This window comes from Eublepharis macularius, chromosome 15, assembly GCF_028583425.1.
Source record: "Eublepharis macularius isolate TG4126 chromosome 15, MPM_Emac_v1.0, whole genome shotgun sequence".
Lineage (NCBI taxonomy): Eukaryota > Metazoa > Chordata > Lepidosauria > Squamata > Eublepharidae > Eublepharis > Eublepharis macularius.
The window spans coordinates 7,682,856-7,698,801 of record NC_072804.1 but is presented as its reverse complement, the minus strand read 5'-3'; positions in this window follow the sequence as shown (position 1 = coordinate 7,698,801).

Here is a 15,946-nt window from a genome sequence, read left to right as displayed (position 1 = left end):
CTCCAGGTAAGAAAAAACATAAGGGCGATTAGGGATGATAATGGGGTGTTGGAAACTGAACCTAAAAAGATTTTGGAGAATTTTTTAGATTTTTATAATAAATTGTATGCAAACAAAGGAATTAAAAATTGTGATATAGAACAATTCTGCGAGGGAGTGGAATTCCCAGAATTGAGTGAGGAAAGTAGAGGGGAGCTAGATAAGAATATAATGGAAGAAGTTAAGTTGTCTATAGACTCTATGAATGTGCAATCTGCACCGGGATTAGATGGGTTTAATGCAGTGTTCTATAAGCATTTTAAGGACATATTAGTGCCACATGTGACTGAATTGTTTCAGGGAATTTTGGACGGATCTGCTACCCCATCTTCATGGTTAGAGTCGAGGTTGGTGTTAATCCCTAAATTGGGGAAGGATCAGACTCTAAGGGATTCATATAGGCCAATCTCTATCACCAATATGGATTATCGAATATTTGCAAAGGTTATGGCAATGAGACTGAAAAAGTGTATAACACAATTGGTAGGGAAAGATCAATTTGGGTTCATGCCTCAGAAGTATTTGGTAGAAGCGGTTAGGAAGGTGATGGGTATGGTCTATTTAGCCAAAAATAAGGAATTACCTCTTATGCTTTTGGCGTTGGATATTTATAAAGCGTTTGATTCAGTGGATTGGACGTATATGAAAAATATATTTCAAAAGTATAAATTTGGGGAGAAATTTCAAAATATGATTAAGGCTATATATACCAAGTCTAAGGCGATGGTAGGAATTAGTGGATCAGTAGAGGGGTATGTTCAAGTTTTGGGTGGTACGAAACAGGGATGCCCACTATCTCCTATGTTATTTATTTTAGCACTGGAGCTGTTGGTGCTTAAATTAAAAAGGAATAAAGGAATAGTAGGTTTTGAAGTCCCAGGAAAAGGGAAAGTAGATGGGAATTTGTTAACATTGTATGCAGATGATATGATGGTGACAATTAAGGATTTGGAGTCTGCAATGGCCCTGTTAAAAAAGGTATTACAGGAATTTGAAGAGGTGTCAGGGTTGAAAGTGAATTTTTCAAAATCTTCAATGATGTGTTTTAATGTTAAATCGAAAATACAATTAGCAGCTTCTAAAACTTTGGGGATTCCCATAGCAAATAAAATGGTGAAGTATTTAGGGGTTAATATTCCTAGGAATGATAAAAAAAGTATTTGAGTATAATTTTAAAAGAATTTGGTGTGGAATTCAAGATAAAATGAGAACTTGGGGAAGGAGGAAAGAATCAATTAGTACAAGGAATGTGATGGTTAAAATGTTTTTAGTTCCTAGGTTGACTTACCTCTTCTATGTACTACCTTGGCATATACCAGGATATATATTGAAAAAGTGGCAAGGAGCTATAGATAGATTTGTGTTTGCATCCAAGAAACCAAGGATGGCTGGTAGGTATAGATATCATGGAATAAAAGATGGGGGATGGGGAATTCCCAATATTAGTCTTTATTACGATGCATATCAATTAAGGCATTTAATGATTTGGTTGGAGGGAGAGTCGGGAGAAGATCTTGGTTGGATAGAACGGGAAAATTTTGAGGTAGTAGGGGGAAAGGAAAGTCTGTTTGATAGGAGGAATAGGAGGAAGAAGTTAGGTGATAAATTATCAACCTTTCAGGGACCCTGTTGGGTATGGGAGAAGTGGAAAAAAGAGCTCACCCCGGGGATATCACCTATTACCAAAATATGGTATTATGATAAATTTGCCCCGTTGAGGGGATCAATGTCAAAGGAGGTAGGAGATAAATTAAAGAAGATGACGATTATAGAGCTGAAAAAGGTGTGGGGAGCAGAAGGGAGGGTGGACGAGGAAAAGAATATTTTGAACAGGATTAATTGGCTGCAAAAAAACCAAATTTCCTCATTGTTGAAGGAGGAATAAATTAACAATATTGGTAAAAGATTAGCCACTCCCTTTGAAAAATTGGTGAAAGAGTATGGAGAAGATAAGGCAAAAATAGTTTCAAAACTGTATAAGGTCTTATTAGGTATAGGGGAATCACCGAGAGAGTTTTTGAAGGAGTATTGGGAAACAGAAATTCCAAGTAATATCAGGGATGAAGAGTGGGAAAAGATCTTTAGGCTACCTCCTTTTGTTACTACTTCTAGGTTAATGCAGGAGCAAGGTTTGAAGATGATACAGAAATGGTACTATACACCGGTCAAGTTATATTATATTTCAAAATCGGGGTGTAAAAATTGTTGGAGGAAGTGTGGAGAATTGGGAACGTTCAGTCACATGTGGTGGGATTGTCCCTTAGTAAAGAAATTCTGGGATCAGATTGGGTTGGAAATATCGAGGATAGTGGGAGGAAGGGTAAGAATATCTAAAGCAATGGCACTTATTAATTTGGATGGAATAGGGTTAAGGTCAAGAGAGGAATCTAAGTGGATAAATTTGATGTTAGTAGCAGCAAGACAGGTGATAGCAAGGAATTGGAAAGAAGCTCAGGAATTGATGATTAATCACTGGAGGGATAAAATGAATAATATAATAGTTTTAGAGTACCTTACGATGAAGATACGTAGAATGAATGGGTTAAAGGTTAGTGAACAAGAGGAGAATTGGTTTAGAAGGATGGTGAGGTATTTAGAATCATTTCAACAATTTGGGATGATTAGTTGGTTAATAGGAAATTGAGAAGTATATTTGAATGTAAGGTTATGTGGAATGATGTATAGGGCAAAAGAGTTGTATTGGGAGTCATTGTGAATATGATACAATATGGTATGGAATAATATTTATGTAGCCACCACCTGGCTGTCCCTACACGGGTGTTGTGGTGACGGGTTTTTTTTTTCTCGGAATATAACAATAAAGATTTTCCAAAAAAAAAAAAATACCATGGGTGTCAACTCCTAATCCAACTGGTGAAAAAAAATATTAGGAGACTCCACAAGGTAAGTAGTACAGTCACCAAATAGTTTTTTATTGTTTGTTTCTTCTTTATCTAGGTGGTTCATTCCTGAAGATTGTTGTTAGTACAATATAGAATCTTTGTTCAGAAAGGTCTTTTCTGTGCTGCTCCATGTCTGCTCGCTGAGTCTTCCACATAAAGGTGGGCTGGAATTACAACAACAGTGATGGCAAAGAAGCAGAGTGGAAGGAGTCTCTGCTTTATTACTACTGCATCAAATTCATGCTCTCCACATATTCCACCCTCTTCTAGTGGATATTACATCCTCTTCTAGTGGATGTTACAAATGTGAATTAATACGCTGGCAAAGACCTTTAAGCTCGTTCCAGCAACATCTTGAAAAGGATGGATAAAGGGTTTTGACACTCATGGTATTATGATTGAGTGATTGATAGGAAGGACATTGGATAATACTTGTTTTTGTATCTACTGTTATTGCATTTATTGTATTTATTATTTTTAATAGCAACAGAGCCCATCATGGGAAAAATACAATGGGCTCTAGAATGGGGAGGGTGGGCAGGCAGGCATTCCCTCCTCCTCCATCACTGATCCCAGCCAGTGAAGGAGGGGGGTGTACATTGTCATCTGCTCCATGCCTGATCTCGGCCACATGAAGGGGTGGTGGGCTTTGCTACCTGCTCCACACCTGATACATGCCGGGTAAAGGGAGGCAGACATTGCCACCTGCTCTGCTCCTCATCCCAGCTGGGTGAAGGGGAAATAGGCATTGCCTCCTGCTCCATGCCTGACTATGGCTGGGTGAAGGGGGGCAGGCATTGCCACCTGCTCCAAACTTGATCCCAGCTGGGTGAAGGGCAGTGAGCATTGCCACTTGCTCCCTGCTGGGTGAAGGAGCAGGCATTGCCTCCTGCCTTGTGGCTGATCCTGACAGGTGAAGGTGGGCAGCGGGCTTTACTACTTGCTCCGCTTCTGATCCCAGCCGGGTAAAGGGAGTGCAGGCATAGCAACCTTCTCTGCTCTTTTTTTTTTAATGTATTAAGAACTAAAAACAGAGAGAAACAGTTAAGAATGCATCACACTTCGTAGAGATTATTGAATAAATCTGAGAGATTATACAAAATACAGTAAATTGGATAATAATAATAGAATAAAGTACACACTAGGTATATAATACATACTATTACCCCTCTCCCCCTATTCCAAACCAAAAATCTAAAATATTGCTAATTATGTTTTTCATCTATTATTAAAGATCCCAGAAGGATAAGTTTATAAAGCACAAGGGAAATAAGAAATAATAAACACATATTATGCAGCAGTAAAAATACAGTAAACAAAAATATTATTTCAAAGAGGAAAAAAAGATAAGGAATTTAACAGTTGCTATTAATAACCAAATACAAAATGAGCGTTACCCCCTCCATCCACAAGAACTTGGGTCTTGTTCATCTTGCCTGCAATTAGCATAATATGAATCCTCAGAATCTTCTTTAACTTCAATTATTCTTGAAATCTCATAACCTCCTGGGTCACAGTCATCATAAATCTTTGACATCAGCTGTCCATATTAGGTTAGTAAACTAAGATTAATCTAATCCTAAATAGATAAATTAAACTCTAGATACATAGTATGTTAATCCATGTATATGTAATATTCCAGATGATATTACAAAAGAGAAGGAAGAAAAGAAAAGGAGGGAAGATAAACCACTATTTTCAAGAACTATATAAATATAGATTTTCTCTTTCAAATCTTAACAGAATATGAAAATTTATTCTTAAAACTGCCCAATGTTTTAATTTTAACATTACTATTACTAATTTATTTTGCTGTTTCTTAGTCTAGTTTTTGTACTTATTACACATAGCAATCTTCAAGATTGCATTTTAAAATATTAATTATGCCTTCCAAGTAAGATTAATTAATTTACTGTGTTTTAAATTGGTAAGAATTTTGTGAGCCAATTGACCATACATGGATGTAGCAATATCCTCAATATCTTCTTTGAATCTATAATCTTAAAAATCTCAGTAGGAGGAACCACCTAAATCAAAGAAAACTGACAATTACTTTGAAAACTATATAGATCTCAATTTTCCACCCCACTTGGTCTAAATTAAACCTTAATAGGATACTAAAAACATATTAAAGACTCCAATATTTTGATTTTAATATTATTTTTTGAAAAATACCAAATCTTCCAGATTACATTTTAAGATATTCATAATGCCTTCCAAACAAAATATTTTCTTATTGTGTGTAAAATAATTTGAAAGTAGTTTTATAAGGCATTTGACTATAGATAGATATAACAAAACACATATCCTCAATATCTTCTTTGCAACTATAATCCTCTTGGTCTCAAAGAAAAAGGCCGCCTGGATCAAAGTCCCCTTGGGTCTTCACGTAGTCTCCGTGAAAGTCTGAGTTGTATCTTCTGATTTCAGGGTCTACTTGTAGTAAAAGTTAACTTCCATTTTCCAAGTCAGTAGATTTTTTCAGGTGTTTCTTTGATTCTTGAATTACCTGATTTTCAGCACAATCCTATGGTCGGCTGTGATGCCGGTGTGGCTGTAGAGGTGGGCATTGCTGGGCTGCCTCCTGTGCTAGCAAAGTGCAGAGTCAGTGGTGGCGGCAGCAGTGGAGAGTTGCAAAGTGGGAGAGTTGAAAAGCATGGTGGGTGGGGTGAATGCATGGGCGGTGGTGCCCACAGCCAACAGGTGCTGCTGACGGCTAACTGCTGGGGGAAGGAGGAGGAGAGGCACAGCCAGTGGGCCGCTCATGATCCAGGGCAGTCTTTGGAGCAACAGGCACACAGCACCCTTGCTGGCAGAATGCCACAGCCCGTGTCCTGGGCGAGACCTGCAATTGACAGGGAGGGTGGTGGGCATGGTTGGGGAAGCTGCTGCCAGCTGCAAGTGATTCCCATTTGCCGTCTGCTCTGCTCAATCACTGTACCAGCAGGCCGATGGTGGCAGCAGCCTAGCAACTCCTGCAGCACTGAATGGGGGCAGAAAAGAGGGTGGGGAGTGGTCAAGGCACGGGGTGGCAAGGTTCCATTGCTGCCATTCCTGGTCGGCCAGATGGGAGCGGGCATGGTGAGATCCGGGATGGGCAGATGCACCACTGGTAGCCACACCTGCCACCCCTCTGGCTGTCCACCCCCAAAGGCTGGAGTCACCTGGTGGAAGTCTCGCACAGAAGCCGAGGCATCGGCCACCCCCTAGAGTCCTGTGCCCAATGGCATGTCAGTCTTCCCAATGCAGACAGACCGCCCGCTCCATCTCCCAGCACATGGCCACAAAGCTGCTAAGAAGGGCACATCTCCGCCCACTGCCACATCATGCGACCCCCCCCAGAGGGTGGCAAAAGAGGGTGAGGGGATGGGCTGCACACAGGTTGCGGAGTCAACAGGCCTGCAGCGGCTGCATTCTGAGATGGTGGTGGGGAGACAAAGGACCCCTGCCATGAGGACCATAGGGAGCCTTGGGTTGGGCAGCAGCCACTCCTGCCAGCATGGTGCATTCACTGTCTGGCAGTCTGGTGGTGGGTGCTGGGTTGCCATGTGCAAGCTGGGTCCGCCCCGTGAACACGAGTGGTTGGTGGGAAGGGATGAGGATGTGTAGGGATAGGCTGCCTGAGGGATACCCACCACATAGGCTCGTCCCCCCTTCAGGTCCCCTCTTGGGGTGTCACTGTGTGGGTCAGGACAAGCAGTGGCAAGCCCAGGAGATCCCTGGCAGGGGAATGGAGGCTCGAAGCGGCCACCCTTAAGCAGACCATCTAGCTGGGGACTCTCCCTCCACCCAGGTCCTGGGCAGCAGATCCACCCCCCAACATGCTGACATGTCGGCCCCACCCCAACTACAACCCCGAGGCAAAGAACACAGACACTGGTGCATAGAGCCTCCCTTTATTTTCAGTCCCACCAATTATGTGAAGTCTGGATGAGGAGGGGTGTACGGGGGTATGGCTGTGTGGGGTAAGTGGGTGGCACACTAGAGAGGGACCACTCTGGAAGGACAGGTGGCCAGGGTTCTGATGCCGGACTGACCTCTGCTTCTCCAGCTTGTCCATCAGTGTCCAGAGCCGGGTAACACCGCTTTGAGGGTGGCCCCAGATGCAGCTCCTTCTCCTATTCATCCAGCTCCAGCTGTGGAGACCAGGTCATGAAGCCATGCTCCACGTCGCAGTTGTCATCCTCTGGTGGATAAGGAGGTGGCACTGTGGAGGGCTTGTGCTCAGGACCCAAGGACCCCACCAGGGCTGGGCTGTCTGGGGCCCCAGCAGGCACACCAGTGAACCACCTCCCCCCTGCATCACTCACCCCTCATGGTACACAGTGGTCAAGGATGGCGGCTGGCCCCTGTGGGCAAGTGGCCAAGAGGAGATGGGGATGATATTAGAACAGATTTTAAAGGGATCCATCTGTAAGCATCTGAAGGACTGCTCAGTGATCCGGGGAAATCAGCATGGTTTTGTTCCTAACAGATCTTGCCAGACCAACCTGGTTTCCTTCTTTGATCGAGTGACCAGCTTACTGGATCAGGGGAACTCTGTTGACGTGATTTATTTCAGTAAAGCTTTTGATAAGGTTCCCCATGACATTCTGATGGGAAAACGGGAAGACTGTGGAGTGGACTATAGGACAGTTTCGTGGATAGGGAACTGGTTAGAAGACCACACTCAAAGAGTGGTGGTCAACAGCGTTTCATCAGATTGGAGGGAGGTGTCCAGTGGGCTGCCGCAGGGCTCGGTTTTGGGCCCGGTACTTTTCAATATTTTTATCAATGATCTGGATGAAGGAGTGGAAGGGCTGCTCATTAAATTGGCTGATGATACCAAATTGGGAGGGGTAGCAAACACCCAAGAAGACAGAATTAAAATTCAACAAGACCTGAATACTCTGTAGAAGTGGGCAGCTGTGAATAGGATGCAATTCAACAAAGACAAGTGCACAGTACTACATCTGGGCCACAAAAATGGGAAGCACAAATACTGGATGGGGAATACACTTCTGGGCAATAGTCTATGTGAAAGGGATCTTGGGGTAAGAGTGGACTGTAAACTAAATATGAGCAGTCAGTGTGATGCGGTGGCAAAAAAGGCTAATTCAATCTTGGGTTATATCAAAAGGGCCACAGCGTCAAAATCGCAGGAGGTCATAGCCCCTCTCTATACTGCCTTGGTCAGGCCGCACATGGAGTATTGTGTGCAGTTCTGGAGGCCTCACTTCAAAAAGGATGTGGCCAAAATCGAGAGGGTGCAGAGGAGAGCGACGAGGATGATCAGGGGTGTGGAGACTGAGCCCTACGAGGAAAGGCTGAGGGCCTTGGGAATGTTTCGTTTGGAGAAGAGGAGGTTGAGGGGTGATATGATTGCTCTCTTTAAATATTTGAAAGGCTGTCATTTGGAGGAGGGCAAGGAGCTGTTCCAGTTGGCAGCAGAGGGTAGGACCAGAAGCAATGGGCTTAAATTACATGCACAAAGGTACCAGCTGGATATTAGGAAAAACTTTTCCATGGTCAGAGTAGTTCAAAAGTGGAATCCGCTGCCTAGGGAGGTGGTGAGCTCCTCTTCACTGGCAGTTTTCAAGAAGAGGCTGGATGAATACTTGTCAGAGATGCTTTAGGCTGATCCTGCACTGGGCAGGGGGTTGGACTAGATGGTCTGTATGACCCCCTCCAACTCTATGATTCTATGATTCTATGATGGTGGCATTTCCATTGAGCCAGAGATCCAGTCACCCTCCATCATCCATGCGCTGTCCCCTGACACACACCCCAGTGTACTGCTTTCTCATTGGTGACAATGATGTGGACCCGGTAAACAGCTTCTTACCACCACCCGTCCCTGTCCCCTGCAGAAGGAACCAACAGCAGGGTGGTGAGGAGAGGGTTGGCCACCTGTGGTGGCCAGGGAGCCCAGGTGGGGGGGGGGAGGGTGATGCACTGCCCGAGGGCATGGGAACCCTGACCCTGACCAAGGCCCCTTGTCATGTGTCTGGGGGGCCCATTTTGAGCCCCCTTGCACATGGGCACAGGCTCCCTGACTTACTCTGGTCGGGCCCAAAAGTGTTCTCCTCGTCCTGAAGGTACCGCTCCTCATCCTGGATGGTGGCATCCAGGATGGTCCAGCAGTGGCACAGTGCCAGCACTCTGTTGGGCTAGAGCTCCACCAGGTCAAGCAGCCATGCCACCTGTTCATCCTCTTCAACCATTTCCGGGGTCCCGGCGCACTTCTCCTGGAGGAGCTCTTCAATCCGGCTGGCCCACTCCTCACACCACCTGCCCCTGGCCTTACTACTCTCAGGCACACCAAGGCGGTCACAAGGCACTTGTAGGGCACACTGCTGTGGCCTCATGGGGGAGAGGGGAGGGGGAAGGGGCCCTAACAGGCTAAGGGCTTTCCTCTGGTGCCCCACACTATGGGTGGAATCGGAGAGGGCATGGACCCCTGCAGCCCATCCCACCCTATGCCCCTCCACTGTTTCCCATCCCAACAACCCCTTCCCACCCTTGGAGGCAGAGGCCACGGAGTGAAACCATTGAGGATGGTGTCTGGACAGGCAACAACCAGTGGTGCCGAAACCCTGCCTGAGATCCCCTCGGGCACTGGGTGTTGCCCCTGCCGAGAGCCAGTTGGCCAAGCTGCCCACATCCCCTGGAGGGTGGCAGCTCATGCATCTGGTCAATGACATCACGGGCTATCTCCAGGCACCTGGACCCTTTTGGAGAGAAATTTGGGTGGCTACAGAGGAAGGTGCGGGCTGCAACATGGACAACCCCACCCCCTGCAAGTTGCTGAGGCCAGCCTCATGTACCCATCCCGCCTGCAAATGTGTGCTGCCATCTGGATGCATCTGGCTGTGAAGAGGGTCCTCACATCTGGCGGCAAGTGCCCTGGCCTTGGGTCCCCCTGTCCCCTCTGTCAAATGCGCTGCAGGCATCTACTGGGGTCTGCAGCTGGGCCCCTGAGGGGCCCAGCTCAGGCTCCTCGTCTCCCACGTCAGAGTCCAGTTGAGTTGGGGGGGCAGTCAGAGCCTGGCAGTCACTAGTCACCAGAAGAGGTGTGGACCCTGCTGGCCCAGCCTCCACCTCGTGTGGGTGTGGGCACTCAGCAGCTGGATGTGTGCATGGTCGCACATGGGCTGTGCTCTCCACATCCCGACACCCCCTGGACCCCTTCTGATCCCATGCAGACTAACCGGGTAGGACCTCAATGCCAAGGCTATCCACCACTGCCTCCGGAATGACCGGTCACATGACTGCATCCAGCCCCTTGTCGAGGGCCCGCTTGTATGGCACTCCCAGCGACTTGAGGCACACACGTTTGCACGCAGGCCTGAAGGAATCATTTTAGCACTTCATTGAGGTTTAGGCAGAGCGGGAAGCATTGCCCAGGGCAGATACTCTGTCGGCAGCTGTCTGCCAGAAGGCCCATCTTTTGTTCGGGAATGAAACACCCCTGTTAGTGATCAGGGTGACATCCGCATTCTTCACCATGAGCCTGAACAGCAAAACTTTTTCAGAGTCAGTCCAATTCGCCTGGCACTGGCTTCCACCGCAGCTAGGGGTCTCTGCAAACATGAAGGCTGTGGTCGCTGGAATGTCCGGCCCCTGAGATAAGTGGTAGGAATCAGATGCCTGGTGATGTGCCAACCCCTTCCTGTCAAAAGATGGAGGAGGCTAGTGGGGGGCTGCGAAGGGAAAGGGCAGCTGAGCTTGGCGGAGTGGCAGGCCAGGCCCCGGGTCCTGGCTACTTTCCACCTCACCGTGCGGAGACCAGTAAGCCTCCCTTTAATGGCCTGGGGGCCCTCCTATTGAGCCGCTGCCATTTCTGATCCTCCACTTCTTTCAGGCAGGACTGCAGTCATCCCTGTCTGGTGCCCGTCAATACCACCTTGCTTCCCAGCCATCTGCCTCATCCACCTCCTGCCTGTTGTGTATGCCCTGGTAGCTCTCAGTTGTCATCGGCCCAGTCGCTACCACCGGTACTGTGTGCGGGTCCCATCCCTCCATTTCAGGCTATGGATGACAGGATATGGTAGACAGGTCTCTGTACAATTGCAACAAGAAATCCAAGCTCTTCGTTAAATGGTTTTATTCAGAAATCCAATCATTTCCATATATATGTCCATAGAAGTACTCAGAGGCAAGAAAGCATCTAAGCAGTACACACTTCCTTGATAGGAATAGAGACTTGAAGGAAGTACAACTCTAAATACCCACTCATTTCCCCCCTCCCATCTATACCACAGGTTTGTGCAGGAAATGGCCTGGGAATGCATGAGAGTAAACAGTACAGTACAAGGAGAGTTCAGACAGTACAAGGTCACTTCTGTGAGCTTCAAAGAAAAGAGATGAGACAACTGTGTTCTCTGGCTGCTAGAGAAACAAAAGGGATTGTTAGAGCATTTGTAAAATGAAATCAAGGTACAGCATTAGCAATGGTTCAACACATAGAACAATGGCATGGATGTAGGGGTACAGACATGACACTCCACCTTGATGACATGGCCTGCCTGGACTGGTTTTGACTGGATAGGGCAGCTATCCAGGCTCTGTGCAAGGAGCTCGCACCCACACTCCAGGGGCAGCCTCCCATCCCTGTCCTCCAGAGAGTCCTGCTCTCCCTGCTATCTGGTCACTGGCTCCTTCCAGGGTGTGATGCCCAAGGCACTGGAGGCGTCCCAGTCATCCGACAGCCGCTGTCTACATACCTTCCTGGATGCCATAGTTGGCCACATCTGCGATCATTTCCATTTCTCCACCTCAGAGGTGGAGTTAGCGCCCATCCGCGCAGGTTTCTACGCTTTCACAGGCTTCCCCAATGTTATTGGTGCTATCGACTGCAACCACATGGCCATCTACACACCCACAAATTCTACAGTATGGAGGCATGTGACCATCAGGGGATCTTCACCGATCTCATTGCCAAACTCCCAGATTCCACGATGCCCAGATTTTCATCACCTCTGGATTTAACAGGCTCCTGTCATCATGGCCAGATGGGAGAGGATGGCTGCTAGGTACGTGGATGGGGGAAGGGGGGCAGTCTGGGGTGAGGGGAAAGCAATAAAACTGGGTCCCTCTTGCAGGCGACTGGGGCTACCTGTTGATGCCCCACCTCCTGATGCCATCCCCCTTGGATAAGCCCCCTGACCGGGATAAGCCCCCCGGTCACTCCTCCCACTACAAGGAGGCAAGAGATAGAGCCGATGGTCCCAGGGGCTGACTGCAGTAGACAAGGCCCACACCAGGGAGTGGCCCCTTGTGGCCTGGCCATGCCCTCACGCATCCAAACACCTGGGTCTTGGTTAATCTTGTTAATTGGGCAGGTTGAAGTGGGGGCGGGTATTGCTGCCTGCTTGGTGCCTGACTCTGGCAGCGTGAAGATGGGGTGGACATTGCTGCCTGCTCAGTGCCTTATTCCGGTAGTTTGAAGGGAGCAGGCATTGCCATCTGCTCCACTCCTGATTGCAGCTGGGTGAAGGGAGGGCAGGTGGGCATTGCTACCTGCTCCTTTCCTAATACCAACTGTTTTAAAGTGAAGGGTTGTATTAAGGTGGAGGTGGGCATCTGTGTTAAGGTGGGGGTGGGCAGTGCCACCTGCTTCACTCCAGATACCTGAGTAATCAAAGTGGAAACCCACAAAAGGGATACAGTCAGTCAGGTTCTGAAATTCTAGTGTATTAAAGTGGTGCAGTGCAATGAATAAATAACATGAATAAAGTGAATGAATAAAGTGGTGAGTTTTTTTCAATGTATAACATCTTTAATGTATACCTTTGTGATATAGCAAGCTGATATAATGTTGTTTTATTAGAAATTCTTATACATTTGCAGTTCTCAGAGATGTTTGGTGAGGAGGTCTGTTGGCTCCTGATGCAGTCTGGAAACAAGCATTGTTGATGACCGGTTCCTTGTCAGGTCTCAGTCCTGCAGAGTGTTCCATCTCCTTGTTCCACCTGTTGAAAGAAAATGAGAAGAGTACATCTATCTAAGAACTTACCTTGAACAGGAATGAGGGGTCCTCATGGCTTCTCTGGTTTGCTGTCTATGTTTCATCTCTGCTTTGACCTCTGATATGAACTTGATTGCACCATTGGATATTTCTGTATTGGCCGATTTTGAGCTGTTTATTGCACATTGTTTGTTTATGTGATTTGATATGCTTATAACAGTATTGTTATTTATTCATTGCACAGCACCACTTTAATACATAGAATTTCAGAACCTGACTGACTGTATCCCTTTTGTGGGTTTCCACTTTGATCACTCAGGTTGTTGCTAAGGGAGCTTCCTTTTGTTTTATAGTTGCTCCAGATACCAGCTGGCTGAAGGGTGGATGGGCATTGCCACCTGCTCCACTCCAAATACCAACTTGGTTAAGGTGGGGAGTGGGCATTGCCACCTACTCAGCTCCTAATACCAGCTGGGTGAAGGGTAAGTGGACATTGCCACCTGCTCCACTCCTGATCCCAGCTGGTTGAAGGGATTGGGCATTGCCACCTGCTCTGCTTCTAGTACCAACTGGGTTAAGGCAGGGGGTGGGCATTGCCACCTTCTCCGCTCCTAATACCAGGAGTGGAGCAGATGGCAATGTCTCATCTCCACCTTCACTGAGCTGCAATCAGGAGTGGAGCAAGTGGCAATGCCTGCCCCTACTTTCACCCAGCTTGGATCAGGAGAGGAGCTGGTGGCAATGCTAGCCTCCTTCACCCAGCTGGGATAAGGCGTGGAGTAGGTGGCAATCCCAATCCCCCTTCATCCGGGATGAATCACAGAGCTGCTCTTCACTCAGCTGGGATCAGGAGTGGAGCAGGCAGCAATGCCTCCCTCATCTTCACCCAGTCAGGATAAGGCATGGAGCAGGAGGCAATACCTGCCCCCCTGCTTCAAAATGCCAGAATCTGGTTGCAAAGTCTGCCCCAGCCTTCACCCATCTGGGACCAGCTGATAACTGATGAAAATGATGAGTCCTCCATCAATCAACTTACAAAACAGAAAGCCTGCATCAGAAATGGGGTACTTTTCTAGTGCAGAAAAAAAATAAACAAATGCCACTTTGGTTCAACTCCCTCAAGTGTGGAATTACAGAGGCCCAAAGCGGATCTTATCCTTGTCAATCCCTGGGATCCCTGGGATCGAATACCCAGAAAGCCTGGGGTAAGCGTACATGTGGAAAATACATAAAAAGGCCCATGGTCAATCACCAGGGTTCATGCATGCTTACTTGGAAGTAAGTCCCACTGGGCTCAGTGAGGCATAGTTCCAAGTAACTGTGCCTAGGACTGCAACATTCATCTCTACGATACATCAGCACATCTGCAGAACCTCCAATTACACACAGCTCTGTATAAGCAGAATTTTCCATATTCATTTTAATACTGGAGAAACCATCAAATTTCTCCAGCAATGAATTTATTTATTTATTATATTAGATTTTTAGTCCGCCCTCCCTGCCAGGCGGGCTCAGGGTGGAGTACAACATTTCAGTGAACAAATGAACAAAAGAAGATTTAGTTCATGTAGACCTGCTGATGTACTTTAGAGCTCCAAAGTTCTGGGCTATTCTTGCCCTCACATGGCTATTACCACTTTCCATAGGTCCAAACAGTACTGAGGAATACTGCATAGGCTTTCTTCCATTTGGGTCTGGTTTGGTAATATGACTATAAAGTCTCTCTCTCTCTCTCTCTCTCTCTCTCTCTGTAAAGGAACTGCTTTATTTACCTGGGGGCTAGAAACCCAAGGCAATTAAAATGCTTAAGGTCACTTCCTCCAGTGTGTTAGTTGTCAGAAAGGGAGAGAAGCCTGCTGTCATTACTTGTTTGTGGTGTTTGGACCAAAACACATGCTTGCCTTAATTAGTTTTTTCCTGTTCCCCCACAAAATACTTCAATTTAGCTTTGGCAGTACACTAGAACAGCATGTTCTTGTAAAACTCAGATTATGGATCAATCTGCTCTCATTATACTTACATAGGGAAAAAAGGCAATTTTGTTATCTTAAAACACAGATAAGAAGTAACTACAGTAGAACACACTTTCCTCATCTAGGGTTTGTTTATAACCTCATTTAGAACTAAGGAGAAAGAATTTATTCCAGCTCTCTTGATTGTTTGCATAACCTCCCTGAATATATCTTTTGGATTCAACGTGGATTAAATGGGGTAACATTTGAATGATGTATGAATTATTTTGCTAGTTACACATCTCATGTCCTCTCTAATCAACATTCTTTTCGTGTTAAGACACTGTGATTTCATTCATGTTCCTGCTCGTATTCAGTTTACCTTTTTTCTAGTCCAAAAGTTTACAATATTGATCTTCCTCTCAGGTGGTAGCTGCTGCTGTTTTTTCAGTTTTGATAAACCTTAACCTAAAGGATGTACTCATGGCCTTTTATCTACAACGAGGTCAGAAATTGTCAGCCTCAGCCCCTGAGAACATTTTCAAGATCACTTAACTTGTTTTCAAATATCATAAACATATGTTGTAAAACACAGCCATTAGCTGCAGTGCATAACACTGAATCTAAACTGGGTACATTTGGGATCCAATCCCATTGGACTGTGATGCTTGCTAGGAAGCCTTAGGCAAATCTCTATTTCAGCCTACCCCAGAGGGCCTCTTATAAAGATAAAATAGCCTCATATCTGCTATGTGACCTTCTTGGAGGAATGCTTGAAGACAAACGTGAATTTGATGGGTCAACATTAAGAGTGGTTTTGTTTATGCTCAATTTTTACCAGCATACATAGCTTTGCTGCAACAAAACTTTCAGATATCCCAAACCTTGGTAAAAAAAAATCAGCATTGGAACTGGATTTAAGAAATAATGCTGTGACATTTGTCACCCCAATTGATCTCTAGGTCTGTTTCCGGTGTTTGAACCTCAATCTTTCCTCATTGTTCCATGTGTACCCCTCCCAAATTTACACACTTGGTGGATGAGGACAACCATCCCAGATAGATTGGGTGTACTGTTCTTTGGCTGAGGCTATACTTTTATGC